Here is a 21,845-nt window from a genome sequence, read left to right on the forward strand (position 1 = left end):
CTCAAAAGGCCTGAATCTAATGCGCAACATCAACATTCCCCACTGGAGAGACAGGTTTGTCTCCTAGAGACTGCCCCATCTCTGGAATAGACTTCCCATACATGTCAAACAGGGTAGCTTGGTGACCCTCTTCAAGCACAACCTTGATGAGTGGATGGTAAACCACAAATTTGTCCCAGGGGTTCCACCTGTGTCCCTCAATGACAGGGGTGACAGGTGCTGACTGAGGTTTCTTTTTGGGGATAAACTTTTGGCTAGGCTTGTAAGGGCCCCAGGGCTATTAGCCTAGTAACCTCCTATGATCCTATGATAAATAAAGCAGAGACAGGTTTTTGGAGATGGAGATGAGCAGGAATAAAACCTCTAACTTGGAAACTGACAAATGTGGGATTACAAAGCAATAATTATATTTGTGAAACATGGCAGAACAAGAACATCTGGGAATACTGGACTTTTTTTTTAACTTTATGGACTTGTGGGTGACTATAAAGCATATACCCTACTTCATGCCATTAATGTTCAGAAAAATACTTAGGGGAGGGCAAGAGGAGAAAGGAGGTTAACTGTAAGTAAAACAAAATTCTTTCTTTCTTAATAGTATTATTTTATAGTGCATGATTTTTTTGCATGCTATAAAGTTATTTTAAGTATAATGGGGATACTATTGTAAACAGGTGCTCCTGTTTTTTTATCTTTTTTCTTTCTCCCTTCTTCTCTCTTTTTCCTTGCTCTCCTTAGAGACAATCTGATAAAAGAGAAACTGGCTACAATCTGAGCATTCAGGTGTTTTCCCAGATGGGATTGCTATAAAGATAAATGAAAACCAGACAACACTTAATAGAAGCACAGGCTACATCAGTAAATCATGTCCGTGAGTGTGGTTCTCAGTCTAGGTCATTTGTTCCTATTAGGAGGGTAAAACTTCAATATTTGCAGATGTACATAGTTTGGTCTGTTATTATTAAGTTAATAGGTTTTAGGGGATATTAGGGGTGCTTTTTTTAGGTCTTTCACTACAACAAAACATTTTGTAAGATGCATTATAGGCTCAAATGGATATGACAAGAAATAAATGTATAAAAGTTCAACCTGCCAAACAGTGTCTGCATGTAACACAAAAGTTGGAATTAGACATTTAACAAAAAAAGCCGAGTAGTGAATTATATTTAAAAAATGTAGAGTGCAAATAGCTATGCTACAGGAGACACACTTGGAAAGAACCAAACACGTGAATGTGATAAAGAATGTTTTTCAGGATGGTTATTCAGGGGAATATCTGGGACAAAGGAAAAGAGGAGTAGTTACATTAATTATAAGAGGAACTCAATAGTGATAGAAGAGGGGAAAATATAATAATGGTAGATGTGTAGTATTAAGGGGTTACTGGCAAGGGACCAGAATTATATGGTATGTATTTATATTCTACCTGAAACTGGTATAATGGAACTTAAGAAAATTCTGGGAGAAATAATCAGCTTTCAGCAAGGAATATTAATTGTAGGTGGGAACTGGAATTTGATTTGCAGCAGTGAAGATGTGCCTGATGGGCCTAGAAGGGAAAGTATGAATTTGATTTGCAGCAGTTAAGATGCATCTGATGGGCCTAGAAGAGAAAGTATAATAAAGGAGTGTAGACTGTTGAAGAAATTTGTTAAAATATTTAGCATGGAAGATGTGAATTCAGTACTAGGAGTTTGGAGTGAATTTACATATTATTCCCCAAGATACAAAAACTGGGCAAGGCTAGACATAATTTACATTTCACAAGGACATGTACATTTAATTGAAGGTCTTGATATGCACCCAGTAACTATTTCAGATCATGTGCCAGTGATAACTAAAATAAAAATACAGGGAAATGAAATAAAAATGAGACAATGGTGCTTTCCCATCTATCTGTTGAGAAGAGAGGAATTTAAGGAATGGGTAATGGAAATGACTCAGGAGCTATTAGAGAAGATAGAAATATTTTTTGAAAATATAGCTAAGGAGCATGATAAAATTAAGGTGGAGTTTAAAAATAGGGTAGAAATAAAAGAAAGGGAGATATGGTTAAGAAGTAACAAGAATTATTTAGATGGACTGACAAATGTTAAAGTATTACAGAATAGGAGGAGTCTCACAGAACAAGAAGAGGAACAACTGCAGAATGCTAAACAGAAAATAACGGATTACCTTAGTAATATGCATGAGTTTATAAAGATTGCTGTTAAGCAACTGTTTTTGATAATAAGTCTAGATCACAAAAACTTTTAGCCAATGACTCAGGCAACAGAAAGTAGAAAAGACTGTCGCCAAGCTTAAGGAGACTATAACAAGGAAGGTAACAATAGATTCTGTATAGGTATTAGAAATATTTCAGAAATTCTATGAAAGTCTGTATAAAGCAGAGAAATATAGAAATCAAGAAAAAATACAAATGGAAAAGTTTATGGAAGAATTAAATATATCAAGGTTAGAGGTAGATGAGGCTCAATTACTAACAGGCTAGAAAGAGATGAGATATAAATGATCGTGTATAACCAATCTACAGGAAAGTCCCCAGGAATACATGGTATTCCTGTGGAAGTTTGGAAGCTTGGAGGGAAAAAAACTGATAAAGGTCTGGAAGGTTTTGTTTAACAATATTTTAAGAGGAGGAGAAGTACCAACATCCTGGAAGAAAGTGGTGGTAGCTGTAATATCTAAAGATGGTAAAGATGCATCAGATCCAGCTTCATACAGACCCATTTCAATACTAAACCATGATTATAAAGTGTTTAGGTTTATAATGGCTGAAAGAATGGCAAGTGATGCCAAAACTGATAGATATATAACAATGTGGTTGTTTGCAGAGAAGGCAAACATTTGACAACATTAACAGAATATTGGTGATCCAGAGGGAAGCAGAATGTAAAAAAATACCACTGTTGTTGGTGGGTCCTGATGCAGAGAAAGCATTTGATACATGCAACTGGGATGTTATGAGAAGGGCAATGAAAGCATTTGCACTCCCTGATGAAATTATAAGGTCGATTAGCAGAATATATGAGGGAACGGAGGTGAAAATGAAAGTGGATAGGGTCCTAGCTGATAATTTTGTCTTGAGCAGAGGAACCAGACAGGGGTGTCCTCTTTCCTCTTTGTTATTTGCATTATATTTAAAACCATTGGCAAAGAAAATAAGGGACTCGGAAATTTAAGGATATAATTGGTATAGCAGTCAAGAAAAGCTGGCTCTATTTGCATATGATTTTATTTTATACCTGACAAAATCAGAAAGGACATTTCAGTGTTGTAGAACATTTTGAGACAGTTTAAATCTTTTTGGGATACAAAATAAATGAGGCTAAAACAACGGCAATAATGGTAAATCATGTAGCCACACACAAATTGGTTCAGCAAAATCCATATTTATGGGGACATGATAAAATGAAGTATTTAGGAGTATGGATTAAAATGATTCCAGTGTGGCAGCCAATGATATGTGGGAAGAGATTAAACAAAAGATAATACAATAACTGAGAAAATGGAAGCTCTGTTATATGGATATGGGTAGTAACATAAAAGAAGTTAAAATGTTTTAGTCCCTTTGGTTTTATACACAGGTCAAGCATATTTTTATCAACCAGAGGAAAAGTTGTGGATAGCAATTAATAAAGAGCTGAAAGACTGATTTTATCTGGGAGGGGAAGAAGGAACGAGTCAAGTGGGATAAGCTGATTCTTCCAATAGAAGAAGGCAGATTGGGGATTACTTGATTTGAATTGGGTATTTCAGAGCAACACAGTTAAGGCTCCTATACATAGCACAAGCAGAAAACTATAATTCAAAGTGGAAAGGGATGATGATTATACAGGGGAGAAGCACAAGAAACAAGGAGAGACTGGGATTTTGGATGCAGACCTTTATGGAGAATAACAATAATTATACAGAATATTATATTCATAAAATAGGAGAAAGTATTCTAAGAACGAAGCCAACATGAAAATGAAGAAAGGAGATTTTGCCAATAGGGATTACTACAATTAGGGATACAGACAATAGGCAAGATGAGGCTGAAATTTATTGGAGAAAACTGGCAAAGGAGCCAAGCTATTAGGAGCAAATAACTAGAGAGGTAAAAGTAATAGAATTGGAAGATGCCATGAATTTATCTGGACTGCAGGTTAGAGACTGCCTTCCCTATAAAGGATTGATATCACAGTATGGGCAAAGAGAAAGAAATGGGGGGGTCCTAAACAAAAGACCATCGCTGGTAGAGTTTTTAATTGAATCTGGAACAGTGGCTGCCGTTAAAAAAGGAATAATTAGTAGAGCATAAAAATATTGCATGATAACTATAAAAATCAATCAGATGAGGTTAAAAAGGATTGGGAAGAGAAAATGGATAAGAAATTCACAAAGAAACAATGGGGAATATATGTATGTTTCCCAAATATACAACAAAATCTAGAAGATTTAGTATTTTTGCTTAGAAATGTTTATATAGATATTTTTATACCCAAGTAGACTCCAGAGAATTTTTCCCCTGGTAGACAGCAAATGTTGAAGGTGTAATGAGGAAGAAAGAAATAATTAGGAACATATTTTCTGGGAGTGTAATGAGTTGGCAGACTTTAAAGATTCCCTGCAGACTACTCAGTCAGAAATGCTGAGTGAGCAAACTGATATAACTGGGGAAATTATTTTTCTGAGCTATATACAGAATCAGAATTGCCTAGACATAGTTAAGCCTTGCTGAGTCTAATTATGCTGGCTGCCAAAAAAACAATTACTAGAAAATGGAAATCAAAGTCTAACCCAACTGTATTAGAAGTAATGAATATAGTAACAGAGATTAAACAACTGGGATTGGGATATTTAGAAAAGGCTAGTAGCAAACTGCATAGATCAAATAGGAATTGTGACGATACATGCAGTGGAGGAATGATGTTTAAAAGAAGGCAGGATTTAAATAAACTATGTAATGTTTGACTAACAATGATTGGGTAGATATAAGTGATGTATAATGTTTGCAACTAGAATTATGTCAATACGGTCTGTGATGTAAAATGGTTGCAAATGGGACTGTGTCAATATGGTTTGTTTTAATTTATATAAATATATGATTGCCTGTGTCATAAGTGATAATTTAATTAACTTGTTTCTTGTTTAAGAAAAAAATGGATTTCTATGCAATGCTGTCTTTGTGGGAAAGCGGCAACTGTATAAAAGTTCTGCAAATCCCAAGCCTCCAAAACAGTTTTGATGATAATGTACATTCAACAAAAGCACTTTTGCGCTTTCTCCACTGTTGTGCATACATGGAGTTATTATACATAAATTAGGGGATGTGATGCTATCTTCCACATGTGGTCCCTTGTAAAAAAAGTTTTCTTTAGGTGAATGTGTTTTTTAGTGAAAGAATTTCAGAGGTTTGGGACTTATAGAAATTACCTTCAATGAGGAAAAATGAATTTGTTTTGTTTATTTATGACCTTTGAATCTATGGTCACCTTCTTCTTGCAAAACAGCTTTACATTGCCAGTTTTGGAAACCACTGCTGTACATGGCCAAAAGACTACCTCCACAATGCACCAGTCACAGGTCAAATTTAATAACTTTCTTTCTTCTATAACATACTTTATCTTCTGAGTGCCTCAGGTTTTGTACTTGGTCTGATTATTTTCTATTTGTCAACTCACTCCCACTGGATCTTCACTAAATGTATAGTCTCCTTTTCAGAAGGCATCGTACTACTCAGGTTTTCTAATAATTCATCCACATTTCAAAGCTTTCATCAGAAGGACTTCAGTAGTATTTGGTACTGTTTGTGGCATATGATCTCTAAGTAAACACATGAAAAACAAACATTGTTATATTGGGAAGCTCTTCAAAGGCTAGCTAGCTGCTCACCTTTATCCATATTAGACACTTTCTGTAATGGCATCATGTTTGTTAATATTCTTGTGTATTACTGATCCCTACCTGACATTCAGTTCAAAAACTTGAATTCACTGCTACCAAATTTCTTCAGCAGATTCCATGAAATAAGATATTCAATTACTAAAATATTCATATCCCTAAACCTGATTAGTATACCCTCTAACTGCCCTCAGAACCTCAAAAACAGTACTTTCCCACAAAAAACATCCTTTGCTATTGCATATACATCGAACATAACAGAACATATCACTGTCTATTACTGTTTTCAACCAATACCCTCCATATTCATCTTTTGGCAAATTTTCTATTTTCCTTAACTGTATATAAGCTTCTGTTCATATATTTCTGCCCTCTCCTTGCTCAGCATTCTCAAATAACAATAACCACTGTTTTGTACAATACTCCCTTGCTGTGACCATACAATACCCTCTCTTCAACCCTAAGAACACTGAAAGGATTTCCACAAGCTTGCTCCAGGCACCTGGGACTCCATGACATGAAATATATGAAATCTTACTTATTTTTCAAAATCTCACTAAAATCACATTTTCATGATTTAATGCAATGAAACTGCTTCAGTAAGCCACATTAACACCATCTCTTACTGCTGTTATAAAACATATGTTGTCATAGAAACTACTTACAGAATGGTCTACAACTATTGTATTGCTTTTGGCATGTCTAAATGACATCTTTCATATTGATGTTACTGTCAATAACACTGTTTTTAATAGTTTGTCTGCATTTGTACACATGGCTTTATTTTGCCACTGATTACTGTACAGTCACACAGTTTAAATAGTTGTAAATATTTGATTTTCTGTGGGTGTCAAATGTCTCACAATGTCCTTACTTGTCTGTCATGTTAATAACTTTATGTTGTATGGCTGTGACCAAAGTCATGGCGGAAAACAATTATCTGACCAGCCCACCCACCAGGTTAAAAATGTGTAAATAAATAAATAAAGATACACACACACACACATGCACACGCACATGCACATGCACACGTGCGCACACACACACACACACACACACACACACACACACACACACACACACACACACACACACACACACAGTCAGTATGTTAAATCTGAAATGCTGCTGCCACATGGATAGAACTGAATGCAGCTCCAACAGTCTCTTTACCCTTTTTTCAGTTGCACTGCGCATACCAAAATTAGAAAATATATCTGGGGTGTCAGGACTGTGATGGCTTTGCTTCCTATGTAGAAAAAAAGGCTTGCAAATTGTTATATGTTTACGTTGTTTGCTGTATAGTACATTGTTCTCAGAATATTTACCATTCACCGAGGATGAGATTTACTTATGTTTTCCACATTTCTTGACTTTCACAACTATAAAATTCATGACACTGTACTAGAGTCATTTACAACACAGGAAAGAAGGACAGACGGGTCTTTATATCTATTAAGATCAGAAGTGTCTGAACCACAGTTTACTGAATCCAACAAACTGTGAAAAGGGTGAATATTTGCCAGTACATGAAAAAAGAGAAATTATTTTTTATTCTTTATGGCATGATGACTTTAGAGTTGTGATTTTATATTAGTGGGGGTGTAGAAGGCAAAGTCTCCCACAAAGGAGTTCAGAAAGCTTGCTCCACTCCAAAACATGTTCCTGAAGAAATGTTAAATCTGGAGCAGCACAATAATCATACAGATGACATTTTTTCTAGAATTAAACTTGTTTGAGAAAAAAATGCTGCACACAAGTCACACAAATTGCAGCATGACTTGAATAATTTAATAAAAAGATTATATTTCATTGGCAGCACAAGAAAAAATACAAGGACAAATAAAACTGCATATTGACGTTATATGAAGAAGCATGTCCAAATGCTACATCGGACACAGCTGGCACTTTCGATTCCTTCTTCAGTGGTGTCTTCCACTACATATTTCAAATACTCCTCTACTTCAAGTCAGGAAAAAAAGTTCAACAGAATTTTCAAGAGACAGCATAAGAGATAGTACAAGAATAATGTCAACAATGATACATCATGGTGAAAAGAGAGTGGCATGACACTAAATTCTAAAAGGGAATAAACATACCAAATGACTAAATGTAGTCAGTTTAACTGGTGCTTCTCTTTCTCAAGTTATAGACTTTTTGCTTTCTAAAGGGCTGAAGTTCATACTAGTGTCTTCTATAAACATTACCCAAAGTTATCACTGATTTATTTATGCTGTTTTGGAAAGTGCGTTTGAAAAGTTTTAGTATAAAAATTGTTATGAATGTCATTCCTTTTGCATTTACAAATGAGGAAGCCAATGTTTCATTTGTACGTTTACCAAAGATGGTGCACAATTAGTTCATGCCATTGTATTATAAACAAACACAAGTAAGCATTTTTTTGCAACTGTTTGAGCCATCTGGTGGTATGAGCATTGACTCCAGATGATTGTCAGTGTTGATGTGACACCCAGACCCCAAGTGCAAAAATGGAAAAAAGGGGACGTGATTGGATGGATGGATGGATGAATGAATGGATGTTAAATTTGATTTTATGCCCCTTTTATAAATCAGACCATTCAGAAATATTAATCAGAGAAGATAGTTAATGGGTTAAAAAGAAACCTATCATGTGCAATTTGACTAAATAGGAATGATCTCTATTATAATCCTTAAGTATCACTGCAGCACAAGGTGTATTTATTGGCTATCCCACTGTATTCCATGGAGTCAGAATACAAAATGCCCACCCCTTCCAATTTAACTTGCTCTTTAAAATTAGTGGCTCTTCACTTAAATTGCTAAAGTGAGCTCTGAAAATCTCCTAGACCTTCACAGCTTAACCCAAAACTCATTCAACTCAGTAGAAAATTGGTTTACTGATAATCAAGTCATTCTTAATCCCTCCTCCAAAAAAGCAAACTTCTCCTATTCCTTCCCAAATCCTTTACTCATCTTAAATCTAACATTTCTAGCTCATCTCTGAACAACACTACCATTAACATAGAAACACACACCAAACCCATTGGCGTGATCATTGATGACCAACTCAAATTTGAACTACACATCCATTATTGCATAAAAAACACACCAAAAACTTGGCTTGTTGTATAGAAATAACAAATTCCTCACCAAAGACTCCAAACTCTCCTTAGCTTATACCTACTTTCTACCCTGTCTTCTTTAAGGCTCACAGATCTTAATGGACTTACAATCCTCTCTAACAACTAAACTCAAATTCAGTTACAATACTATATCTAGATTTGCTGCAAACTGGCCCTATGACTCCCACCACTGCATCTCTCTCAAATCTCTAAACTGGCTACAATTCTCCCACCAGCTCCTACTACCTCAACTGCTTATTCCATCCTTAACAAACCCAACACTTACACCACTATTTCCTCCCTTATTTTTGATTTATACTACAATCCAGACCCTCCAGAGGTCTGTCCAGTCACTCCTGGAAATCTACAAGCCTAAACGAACAATTCGCCAACATTTGTACAGATACTGAACTGCCTTTGCTTGAAATAAAAAATACCCCTGGATATCAAAACTATATCCAATACTCACAAATTCAAAAAAGCTCTAAAAGAAAACCTACTGAACACCTGGATTTGCCCTTGCCTAAGCCCAACTTACTACACTTACCCATGTACTCCCTGACCTGTCTAGCTACTGTTCTAGTCTACTTTACCTGGTTGAACCCTTTCTCTAAACTACTAACTCCTGAGCTTGTTCACCTGCCTACTATCTACTACAGCAAATACCAATTTTGTCTGTAATCTCTATCCCACTGTCTGTTGATCTCCCCAGGTCTATATTACGAAGCTGAATGTTGAAAAGAGCAAACGCTCTTACATCAACACCTAAAGACTGAAACCACACAATATCGACCATACGGAACAGTGATTTTTTTCCCAGGGAAAAAAAATCGCTGCTCCAACAAAAAAAAAAAAAAATCCACAGACAAAATAAAGTGAGGGCTTCACCCCCCACAGCCCCCTACTTAAATATACCAACTCTGAGATCGCACCACAGTGAGGGAAATGGCAAAGTCCCAGCAATGGCCCAATGATTTTTTTTTCCCTGAGGAAAGTTCGACATTCTGTGGTTTCGGTTATTAGGGGTCAATGTAAAAGCATTTGATCTTTTCAACATTCGACTTCCTAATATTGACCCGATCTCCCCAGTTTGAACTGTACTTTACAGTCCATAACCTCTACTGTAGTTTGATTTTTGAATCTATTTGTTGCTATCTGTTTTGTAATATGTTTACATTTGCTGCTTTTTATATATATAACTACTTACTCCATGTATTTATAACATGTACTGTATGGAGCTTTTCTCCACTGGCCTCCTCTGAAAAATGGCTCATACTCAGTCGGACATACCCGGTTAATAAATGTCAAAATAAAATAAAATAAATAAATAAAGCTTAAGTTACTCCCTATTTCATATAACTGCTTACCTTTAAAATCTGCAGCATCTAGTCCAAGACCACCAATGTTTGGAGAGCCCACATTCTGCTGCTCAATGGATATCTTGCGATTAGTGCTTCTGTTTTGCTCCTAATGAGAGAAGAAGCATAGGGACATTATTTTCCAGAGACTGTTGATCACCAGAAAGCCTGATAACTGCTTCATAGGAACCAGCTTGGAATGTATGCTTATATTTTGATCCTGGTAAGAGAAGGAGCAGAGTGCATTGATTCCTGACTGTTTCTGTTTCAGAAGTGAGTGTCTGTGTCAGAGTTTCCTGATTGGTCTGGTTGCTATTCAAGGCATATACCAGGAAAAGTCTACAACAAGCCTACAGACCCCTACATTATCTGAGACAAGACTGTTGATCACCAAATAACATCCTGAGGCAATGTAGACATTTTCTAAGATTTTCTGACAACCAGCTGATTCTCAAACTGATTTGGTATGTGAAAGATGTATTTTCACAATGTCACTAGAGGCAAAGCTTTCACATAAAAGCACTCCTAATGTCAATCAAGTTGTCAGTAGTACACACATTGCACCCATCACACACAGTTCAAAGCAAACACATAGACCTACATATGCTAAGGCACTTAAATGTAACCTTAAACCACAAAGACCTCCTACATTGTGATGCGAATGTGATACGAAAGAGGGGTACATTGAGTGAGTGTGATTATTTGACTGTTGCCTCACTATATCTCGACATTCTTTTTATTTTCTTTATTTCTTCCTTGACGTATGAATTAATGCTATATTCTGGAAGTGTCAGCAGGCATGAGAAATGATGCTGTGTTCCAGAACAGTTTAGGGATTTCAGCAAAGTTACTACATTTGATTACGAAATATGTCTTGTATGTGTATGTGTGCTGGGATATTCCAGTAAAGTACTAAAACTTGCAAAGTCATTCGAATATTCCAGCTTAACACTTGAAAATTGCAAAATCATTGTATTTGGCAGGAATTGGTGTTCTTTCTTGGGTAGGTGGCTAACAACACAGAATGATCTAGCAAGATCCAGCCTATACTGGAAAAGTACTGATTCTCATAACTTGGTTATATATAGCTGGGGCTCCCTGCACTCAGGCTGTAGCCTCACCTGTGGAGTGGACGCACTGCCCAGGACTGTTTTCCCAATGCAGACTCCTGCCTGACTGCAACAGAGTTTCCCAGTCAAGACTGAAGACAGGATGAAGCTTTCTCTTTATCGGTGATGTATAAGTTTTTCTGTAAATGTATTGTCTAATTTCATATTTTAGTTAAATAGAGTTTACTTAGTTTTCTGTTTTAGTGTGATTTACTGTTCAATTACATAGAGTTTATTTAGTTTTCTGTTTAGTGGCAAAAATAAAGCTTGTTACTAAATAATTTCTTTAGTGTAAAGTGAATTATTTTGAATCCTGCTCATTAGGAAATACATACATGAAGTACACATAACAAAAACCCTCAACGGCCCCAAATGTACTCTTTCAAAACAACAAATACATCAATACATACAACCACATCTCATGGAGCCTCTACTTCTAAGCCAATAAAGCAAGCCACCACACAATCCAACATTCTGGTCAGTGGAGATCCTACTGTGAGACACTCTGATATTCCTATCACCAGGCTGAGTAAGGAGAAAGTCACAGCCAGTTGCTTATCAGGGGCCAGGATCCACCACATTATGCATGCACTCTTTCTTTGGACCACAAGTACCAGTATGACTCGATCATAATCCATGTAGATGTACATGACCTGAGACATACCTCCCTATAATATATGAAGACAGACATCATGGAGCTCTCAGAATATGTGTCCCAGGCTAGTATGAGCCTATCACTGAGCAGCATTTTACCTTCTCCAATGATGATGCCACAATATGAACAGAAGATGACTGACTTTAATAATTGGCTTAGTTTCTGATGTCATTCTAAGGGCGTGCAATATTTGTCAACATGGAAGGAGATGGTCAGCAGACCATGCTGCTTTGCCAGGGATGGTCTGCACCTCTCCCCTCTAGGCTTTCAAATATTAGCAAAATCATTGTCTTCTCCCATAGTGCCATTTTTAGGAAATACCAAACTGAAAGTACTTCTGACAGCAAATCAAAACCAAGAAAATGTAACGGTGTTACTGCTCAATGTTAAGAGTCTAACAAGAAATTGCACTTCCTACAAGCTCTTCTCAACCCAGAGAATATTGACATCTGTGCGGTCATGGAGATGTTGTTTAAAGGCATGGTGAGCACACTGGCAGTGCAAGGCTATAAAATGCCTAACACACATTTAGAAGAGCTACTACACAGACAGGTATTAAAGGTGGAAATGTCTTGATTTACATCTAAAATAAATGTACCTCAAGGCAGGTCAAACAGGGCAATACATTTGAGCTTCTCCACATTCAAATCACCATAGGCAAAATAATATACCATTTCCTTGCAAGCTATAGGCCCCCCTCTGTGACCCAGGAACCCCCTAACATGTATTTAAACTTACTGGAAGCACTCACCATCCCAAACCAATGTCATATTCATGGGCAACTTTAATTACCCCACTATTAACTGGGAATCATATACAACAGCAAATGGGCAGGCACAGAGATTCCTGGATTTTGTAAACACAAACTCTCTGGACCAGATTAATAAATACACTGACAAGGGGTGCAAGCATACTGGATCTGGTCTTCACTAACATGGGAGAGTGCTGCACACCCCCTAGTGTAATGTCTTCTTTAGTAATGTCAAACTACAAAATGGTCTCCTTTGAAGTAAAAATAAAACCTTGTACCCCAGTTAGCCACAGAATGTTCAGTAACTAAAGCTAACTTCCTACTATTAGGTGATACACTGGCAAACTTTCAAGGTCCCACAAACCCTGCTGCCTACATGGAACTGTTCAGACAAACCCTATACAGTCATGTTAATAGCTGCACAGAGGCAGCTGAACCCACCACGAAGATGCACAGAACTAATTCAAAAAACAAAATGCCCTGGTGGAATCACAACATCAATAGGCTGCATAACAGAAGGAAAAAAATTCATGGCCAAAATTAGGAGGTATTGCACCCAGCAGGATAAAAGCACTCTCATCAAACTTAACAAACAACTCAGATGACAAATAAAGTTTAACAAAGCCAAATTTGAGCTAAATTTGGCCTCCCAGGCCAAGGACAACTACAAGGCATTCTTTTGCTATGTCCACAATCTCAAGGGCAGCACAGATGTGTGTGGAGCTCGTTGTTAATGAAGCCACCTATGCTGAGTCTGAAGATATAGCAAACCTATCGACTGACAAATTCAGGTCTAACTTTACACCTTTCTCAATCTCCCCTCAGGAAATACCATCAAATATAACTGTCCCTACTATCACTAGGGAACAGGTCCTCAATCCTCTCTAGAAGGCCAAGAACACTGCATCATTGGGCCCAGACAATATCCCAGGATGGCTTCTAAGTAGCATGAAACATGACCTATCGGGCCGGTCAGACTTATGAGTAACAGGCTTTGTGCCTCACGAATGGAGAACAGAACAGTCATCTTTCTTGCACAAAGATGGGCCATCTACAGACCCTGGAAACTACTTACCCATAAGTCTGACTGGTCTCATATGCAAAGCTGTAGAAAGAATTATCATGGAAATGATCAGTAATGACATAGGAAACCTCCAGACACTGGATCCAACTCAGTTTGGTTTTGTCATGTATAGGTCATGCCTACTCAGCCTGATGGACTTCTTTGAGAAGGTCACCAAAGCAATGGATGAGGACAAAATAGTTCACACTGCCTACCTTGATCTGGCCAATGCATTAGACACAATACCCTACTCATGCATTGTTGATAAACTCAAGAAGTTAGGCACAAGCCCTTATGTCACCCAATAGATAGCCAGCTGGCTCACAGACAGGACCCAGGAAGTTAGAATTAGGGAGTCCACCTCTATAAAGAGGCCAGTCACAAGCTGAGTCCCACAAGGATCTGTCCTGAGACTGCTTCTTTTTGGAATTTACTTCTCTGAAGTCAAGGATGATGTCAAGGGCCTCTGACTGACTAAATTTGCAGAAGATTGCAAATTAGGAGCAGTGATAGAATCCCCCACCAACACAAATATTCTCCAGGAAGGACTTACACAGACAAATAACCGGTGTCAGAGCCATGGATTAAAACTAAATGACAAGAGATGCATAATATTTTCCTTCAGGAAGTCATCCACCCCTGGTAACTATCATATTGACAACATACCCCTAAGAGATGGCCCAGTAGTCAAGGACTTGGGGACACACATAGACAGTAATCCTGCCTTTGACCATCATGTGTCTACAGTAGTGAGGAAATCATTCTATATTGTGCTACTTATAAACAAAAGTATGTCATATAGCTTCAAGGAGGTCATTATTCCACTGTTTTCAACATTCATCAGACATGTCACTGAGTATAATGCCCTCTTTGATATGTACCTTACCAGGCACATCATGCAATTGTAACGCCTATAGAGGTTCCTCACTAAAAGAATACAGGGCATACATAACATGTCCTATGCTGACAGCCTCAAGATCCTAGCCCTGTATTCTGTCTCCTACAAGCTGTTGTGGGGAGATCTATGTCTGGCATACAAAGCATTGCCAGACCCCATCCTGATGGACCTCCTGCATATCTACAAAACAGACAGCACCAAAACTACCCATTCTAAAGGCTTAAACCTTGTCTGTGATATAAATAGGACCTGTTGCAGATATGTATCCCAGAGACTACCTCCTCTCTGGAATAGGCTCCTGTCCATGTCAATCAGAGTTCTTCCCTAAAACAATTCAAGTGTAACTTGGACAACTGGATGGGGAAAAGGAAAGTCATCCCTGGTTTGGCAACTATGTCTCTAATGGACACAGGCATCCTGTAAATGGTTCATCACCCAGGCCCCTGCTTGTAAATGTTTCATCTCCCAAGCCCCTGCTTACACTTATCAAGGGTATCAGAGCTTGTGCTAGGCTTAAAAAGGCCCTTCTGACCGTTAGCCTAGTATACACCTATGAGCCTATAAATAATGCATGGATCTGATTAGAAAGCTAGCTGACAAAGGGGGCAATACAGTTTATCTCTATGAAGGCATATATGAGTATGTGTCAACATTTGTTTAGGGATATTAAGAACTATATAATTTTGGAATGCAATCTTAATATTAACATGCAAAATGAACTCAGTTTTATTTTACAAGAAGAAACTTTAAAGGGTATTCTTTCTAAAAGGCAAAAATCTCCAGCAATAGTGATAAAGCACAGGATCTCATTATTATGCACATTGTCCCAGATTAATAACCCTTTCTATACCAGGATCCAATTATTCTACCCTTTGCCACAAATTCATAAAACTTTGTATGATGTACAAAAAAAAAAAACTGGCAGTCTACCAGATTAACAGGTTAACCAAAGGAGAAGATTAATCTGGTGAAATACTGCTTGGAAAGTTAAATGGAGCCCTTACAGTTTGATACATTTCATTTTATAAGCCGGAATTACTATTTGTGGTACAGAACATGAAGACTCTGTATATATCTGTTGAACAGCAAAAAATACAATAAAATAAAAATAAGAATGTTCACTGCTATTGCTACTTACTTATCAGAATCTTGAAGCAGTAAATAGTTATTTATTTTGTCTGGAGAACAAACTTTTGTCCGGAGGGGTTGGTATAATGGTTAAGGTCTTCACATCACAAATATAAAATACAGGGTTTAATTCTGACAGTGCATTATTGGCTATGCTTATAGTAGTATCTGTAGACTGAATGTGTAGTATTTATCTATAAACCTGTATATTAGAACAATTATTTTGTGTTAACTTCCAAACATGTTTTGCAAGACAGGGGTACAGCAAGGAGGCAGTTTTTGCCCATACTACATGTTTGTGATTTGGAATCTGAGTATTTGCATACTCAGTCATGGTCAAGCTATCTATAGTCATTGTAATGCCCCACCACTGGACCAGCAATCAAGGAGTCTCAATCCTCACCACTGGCAACAGTGGGAGATGTACACTGGGAGGATGACAAGTACACACACAGTATTTCCAGATGTAGGTCTCTGCATCAAGTGCAGTTTCCCTTAAGAGCACACAGAGACCACAGTCAGTCCGGGTCTAGTTTCTCCCTCTTCCTCCAGATCCCCAATAAAACTCCCCACTGGCACAGCTACAGAGTTGAGTCCTTAACCAGGGTTCCAAGCCAAGTCCTCTAACACTCTCTCTGTCCCACCAGTGCTTCGTGTCCCTGCCCAAGTAACTGACACACACACACATTCTTGGAGATTTGTTTTACACACACACACACATACCAGGGAAAGGCTGGCACAGGTTTACTATTTATGCCTCTTTCTGCCCAGACTATAAGGTAGTTATCACTGCCACTAGAACTCTTTATCAGCTACTTTAAGGCCCTTAACAAAGAGTGTCCAATTTTACTGTGTAATATTAATATTAATACAAATGGTAGTTTGACCAAGAGCAAGGCTATTAGGAGTGGCCCACACAGTGTCACCAAATAAATATGCAAATACTCTCAAAACTTAAATATCTGTAGACAGATCAGCCACAATGAAAGGTTTAAATATATTTAATAAATAATAAAAGAGTAAGAAAATACTCTGTATATGTTCACAGTGACATCAGAGTTCAAAATTACAGGAAATATTTAAAACAACATTGCAGGACAGTCTCAAATAAATAAAGAAAACTATCTAAACTAAGCTTTACTATATTCCTGACTGTATCTAAGAGAGTTACTGTAACCTAAGAACTTACTAATAGAGCAAGGCAGATGTGGTGAATGGATCTTCTAGTTGTCAGGTCAAAGCCAGAATATAGAATGCTGTGTCTCTCTAAGAGAGTTCTTAAATTAATATATCAAATATTACTGCTGAGATAGCTTGCAGAGTGACATCATTTTTGTCATCTGATTCTCCCAGGTGAAACCCCCACTGCTGGAAGCTAGCAGTTTTTAGCATCTCCCCATGAAAATACATAGACTTCAGATCTTTGGCAGATGCTAGAAGTCATAAAACAATTGTAGTAATTAGTTCCCTCCAAAGACAATACAGAAAGCTTCTCAGCACATACATTGTAGTTTCTTGTTGAAATATATCATCTTTTTATTGCATAGCACAAAGTAATTTAATTTCAGATATTTTTCTAAAATTTACTAGACTGAGGTTAACCTCCTGTATCCCAGTTTCCACTATTAAAATATATTCATTTAAATAGTTTCGATAGTGCATGTACATTTCTGTTCTTTTCCAGTATGATACACTGTGGTTACATTTCAAAAAGCAGTTTGATATACATATGGCATACAGTTTTAATACATTTGTAATGCAAGCATCTTATATACATCATGTTGATATTCACAAATGACACATAATTATTTACAAAATTCCAGATAGCTGGGCTGGCAGTATCTCCCTTTGTCACAGTCATTGCACAGATGTGTGTAACTCTCGGGCAGAACAATCAATGTTTGTACAATATATAGTTGATTTGCATTGTACTGGTTTAAAGTATACTCACAAAACTCATGTATAACAGAAAACGACTTGTATTTATTATAAAAAATGCAAGATGAAGGATCATTTCAGTCAGGGTTAGGAAAGAAACTTCTGCTAGTATATTTTTCTACTTTTTCAGCAATGATTCTTCATCTTCTAAAATTTTTCTCATTTGGTGAATTGTTTTAGAGCCATGCATTTATGTAGCACATAGAATTGTTTTCAATGTGTAGTTGTGGACATTAAGGGTCTACCTGCTCAAATGTAAGGACCCAAAATGCTGAGTCCCAACATGCTGAAATAACAAAGACCAAAAATGTAGGAGAAGAGTGAGTGTTGAACTTCACTCTTCTCTTTTAAACATTTTTTTTTTTTTTTGCATGGTGCAAGCTACCCCTGCACCCCTTTATGCACTGGCAAGCTCCACATACCTCCAGACTTATACACACCAATCAAAAGATTATCATACCTCGAAAAAGGGAGTATTTTAAGAAATGGCAGTCTTGGACTTAGTATATGTAAGTCCAGATTTTCGGCAATTTAGCCTCCACATTCGACCTTTCAAAAAGTTAACCTTTAAGGATCATTTACATTAGAGGGGTTTAGAGAACAATTTAAATAATGTTTATCATAAGGAAATTAGTTCCACTTAGTTTACTACTAATAGTAAATGAGGAGGTAGAGCCTCTGAGGCACAAAATAATGCCATCTATTTTATAATGAAATTTGTAAGTAATAATGCCTGATAGAGTGGTCACTTTAAGGAAGTAATGAACCACCCAGGGCATTATAAGGTGTGACACTGCAGTCAGTGAGCCTCCCTACTCCCTGAAGGTCTGTTATTTCCCTGTAATGTCCGCCACTGAGTGTATTATTATGCTTAAGATGATCTTTAATATTGTGTTGTGTATTGTATTTGTGTGTGTGTTTGTGTTTGTCTCTCTTTGTCATAGCTCTCAACCTTCCATCTCCAAAATGAGGAACACTCGCCTTCATAATGTGGAACAAATGGGCAAAATGTGGAACACATACTAATGGCTTACTAACAACTTCAACTAGGAAGGTCATAGGATGGTTAAAATATGCTGGTTTTACTTCTAAAGGCAATCTTTTAATGAATTAATATGATTAATTTCTATTTACCATGGATTTCACTTAAAAAAATTCCTAACACTGAATGTGCGACAGACTCTTTCAATGTGGAACTTTGAGGAACTTCGAAAAACATGAACTTTTTAAGACCCCAAATGAGGTACATTCCTCGTAATGAGGTACACTTGAGAGGTATGCTTTGTATATTTTTTTCTAATTTTGATAAAGTACATTTTATGCATTGTGGTACTGTTTTAGCAGTTGATTGTAAAATATGTCAGATACTGGGAACAATAGTGAGGGAACTGTGAATTGCTGCAGGATCAAATCCACATTATTACATTTGTACTGTATTTTTACTGCTTGCATTTTACTTAGTCTGGGAACCTTAGTCTTCTATTATCACTCACAATAGTGAGAAATCTCTCCATTCATACATACACACACACACACACACACACACACACACACACACACACACACACACACACACACACACACACACACACACTCTCTCTTATACTGCATTTTTACTGCTTACTTAGATTGGATTCTTCTCTAATTCATCTCCTGTAACCTATGCTGAGGTGTGCAGCAGTGGTTTGTGGTACCCTGTATAGAAATAGACACCTAGAATTGTAATTTTCCATATAAAACGTCCTCTGCTATTTTCTCAAGTTTCAATCTGAGTGTAGCACAGCTAGTTTTGCCCACTGAGAAACATTAACCCAAGACTGTTGTTTTAGATCATATCCTAGACCTCTCCTGCCAGCCCAACAGTTCCAAACCATGACTGCACCACCTCTCATATATGACAAAAAAGAGGATCCATAGCCATGGACGTACACTTTTCTACTGTCTCTGTAGTCTAGCCAGCCTGGAGGAAATGGAAATACTGAGACAATATATCAACTGTCTCATATTTACTGACAACCACCTTATTCTTAAGCAGACTGATGCAGTATGTGAGAGTTGTAATTGCATTTTATCTTTGGAGGCAAAGCTCTCACATACAGACATTTATGTCACTAAACAGGTTGCCAGTAACACAAACACACTACACCTACCATGGGTCAGACACATAAACTCACATATGCTGAGGCTCTTAAATGTAATTTACCCAAACATCAAAGGCCTCCTAGACTCTGCCCTCAGCAATACTCCTCAGGCCACAAGCACAATCACATCTCACAATGTCTCATTCTCTAAGCCCTTAAGGCAAACGGTCACACAACCCAATATACTGGTCACTGGAGATTCTGCTGTGAGACATACTGATGAGCAAGGAGACAGTCACTGTTAGTTGCTTATCAGGGGCCAGGATCCGCCAGATACACATGCACTCAGGACATTGAACCACAAGTACCAGTATGTCTCTGTCATAGTCCATGAGGGTATTAATGACCTGAGACATACCTCCTTGGACTAGATAGAACTTTCAGATTATGTGTCCCAGGCAGGTATGAGCCTAGCATTGAGCAGTATTCCATCTTTTCCAAGGATGATGCCACAATATAAACAGAAGATGACTGACTTTAACAATTGTCTTAGTTATTGGTGTCATTCTAAGGGGGTCCGGTATTTGTCAGCTTGAGAGGACATGATTGACAGACCACGCTGCTTTGCCAGGGATGGTCTGCACCTGTCCCAGCTAGGCTTTTGGATATTGGCCAAAACATTATCCACCCCTATAGTGACTTTTTTAGGCAAAGCCACTCTGATAACCCTTCCAACACAGTAGAATGTATGCAAGATAAACTAAAGGTGTTACTGCTCAATGCTAGGAGTCTCAACAAATGACTTCACTCCCTGGAAGTGCTCCTCACCCTGGAGAGTGTTGACATCAGTGCAGTTACTGAAACATGTTTTAAAGCCATGGAAAGCACTCTGGCAGTACAAGGCTATAATGGCTTCCACACATTTAGATCAGCTACCGCACAAGAAGGGACAAGAGGTGGAAGTGTATCAATCTACATAAAAAGTCACCTCAGGACTGGTCAAATAATATGACATGCTTGAGCTACTTCATGTCCAGTTAGACATAGACAAAGTCCAATACCATATCTTTGCTAGCTATAGGTTCCCATCTATACCACATACTTGAATGCACTGGGGTCACTCACAATTCAGCCCAACCCCATATTCATGGGTGATTTCAACTATTCCACCATAAACTGGGATACATATTAAACCACTAAAATGCAGGCACAAATATTTTTTCATTTTGTCAATGCTAACACCATGGAATAGCTAGTGTGCACACCTACTAGAGGTGCACATATCCTGAATCTGGTACTCACAAATATGAGGGAACATTGCACCCCCCTCCCCACCCTTGTGTAATGTCTTCACTGGTCAGATCAGATTACAAAGCGGGCACCCCTGAAATAAATATAAAGGCTGAACTCCTAACAAAGTCCAAAACCCATAAGAACTTTTTTAAGTCTAACTACCTCCTATTAAGCAATGGCATAGCTAAATTCCAAGCCCTACAAAATTCAGAGAACATGGTGACCTATGCGAGAGCATTTATGGAAACTCCATACATACATGTATGTAAGTAACTGCATAGAAACAGCAGTACCAAACTGAAATAAACAGGACAAATTCCAAAAACAAGTCCCCTTGGTGGACCCCCAATATAAATAGGTTGTACAACAAAAGAAAGAAAATCCTGTCCAAAATTAAGAAGGTCTATGCCCAAAAGACAAAAAACTCCATCTCCAGACTCTTCAAGTAACTCAGAAGACTAATCAAGTTCACCAAAGCCAACTTTGAGGCAAAAATAGCCTTCTAAGCTAAGGATAACCATAAGGCATTTTTCATTTATGTAAGCATCCTTAAAGGGAGTGTGCTGAATTGATAGTAAATG

The sequence above is a fragment of the Protopterus annectens genome, chromosome 3.part1 (genome assembly GCF_019279795.1).
Source record: "Protopterus annectens isolate FY-2018-M chromosome 3.part1, PAN1.0, whole genome shotgun sequence".
NCBI classification, from domain to species: Eukaryota; Metazoa; Chordata; order Ceratodontiformes; family Protopteridae; genus Protopterus; species Protopterus annectens.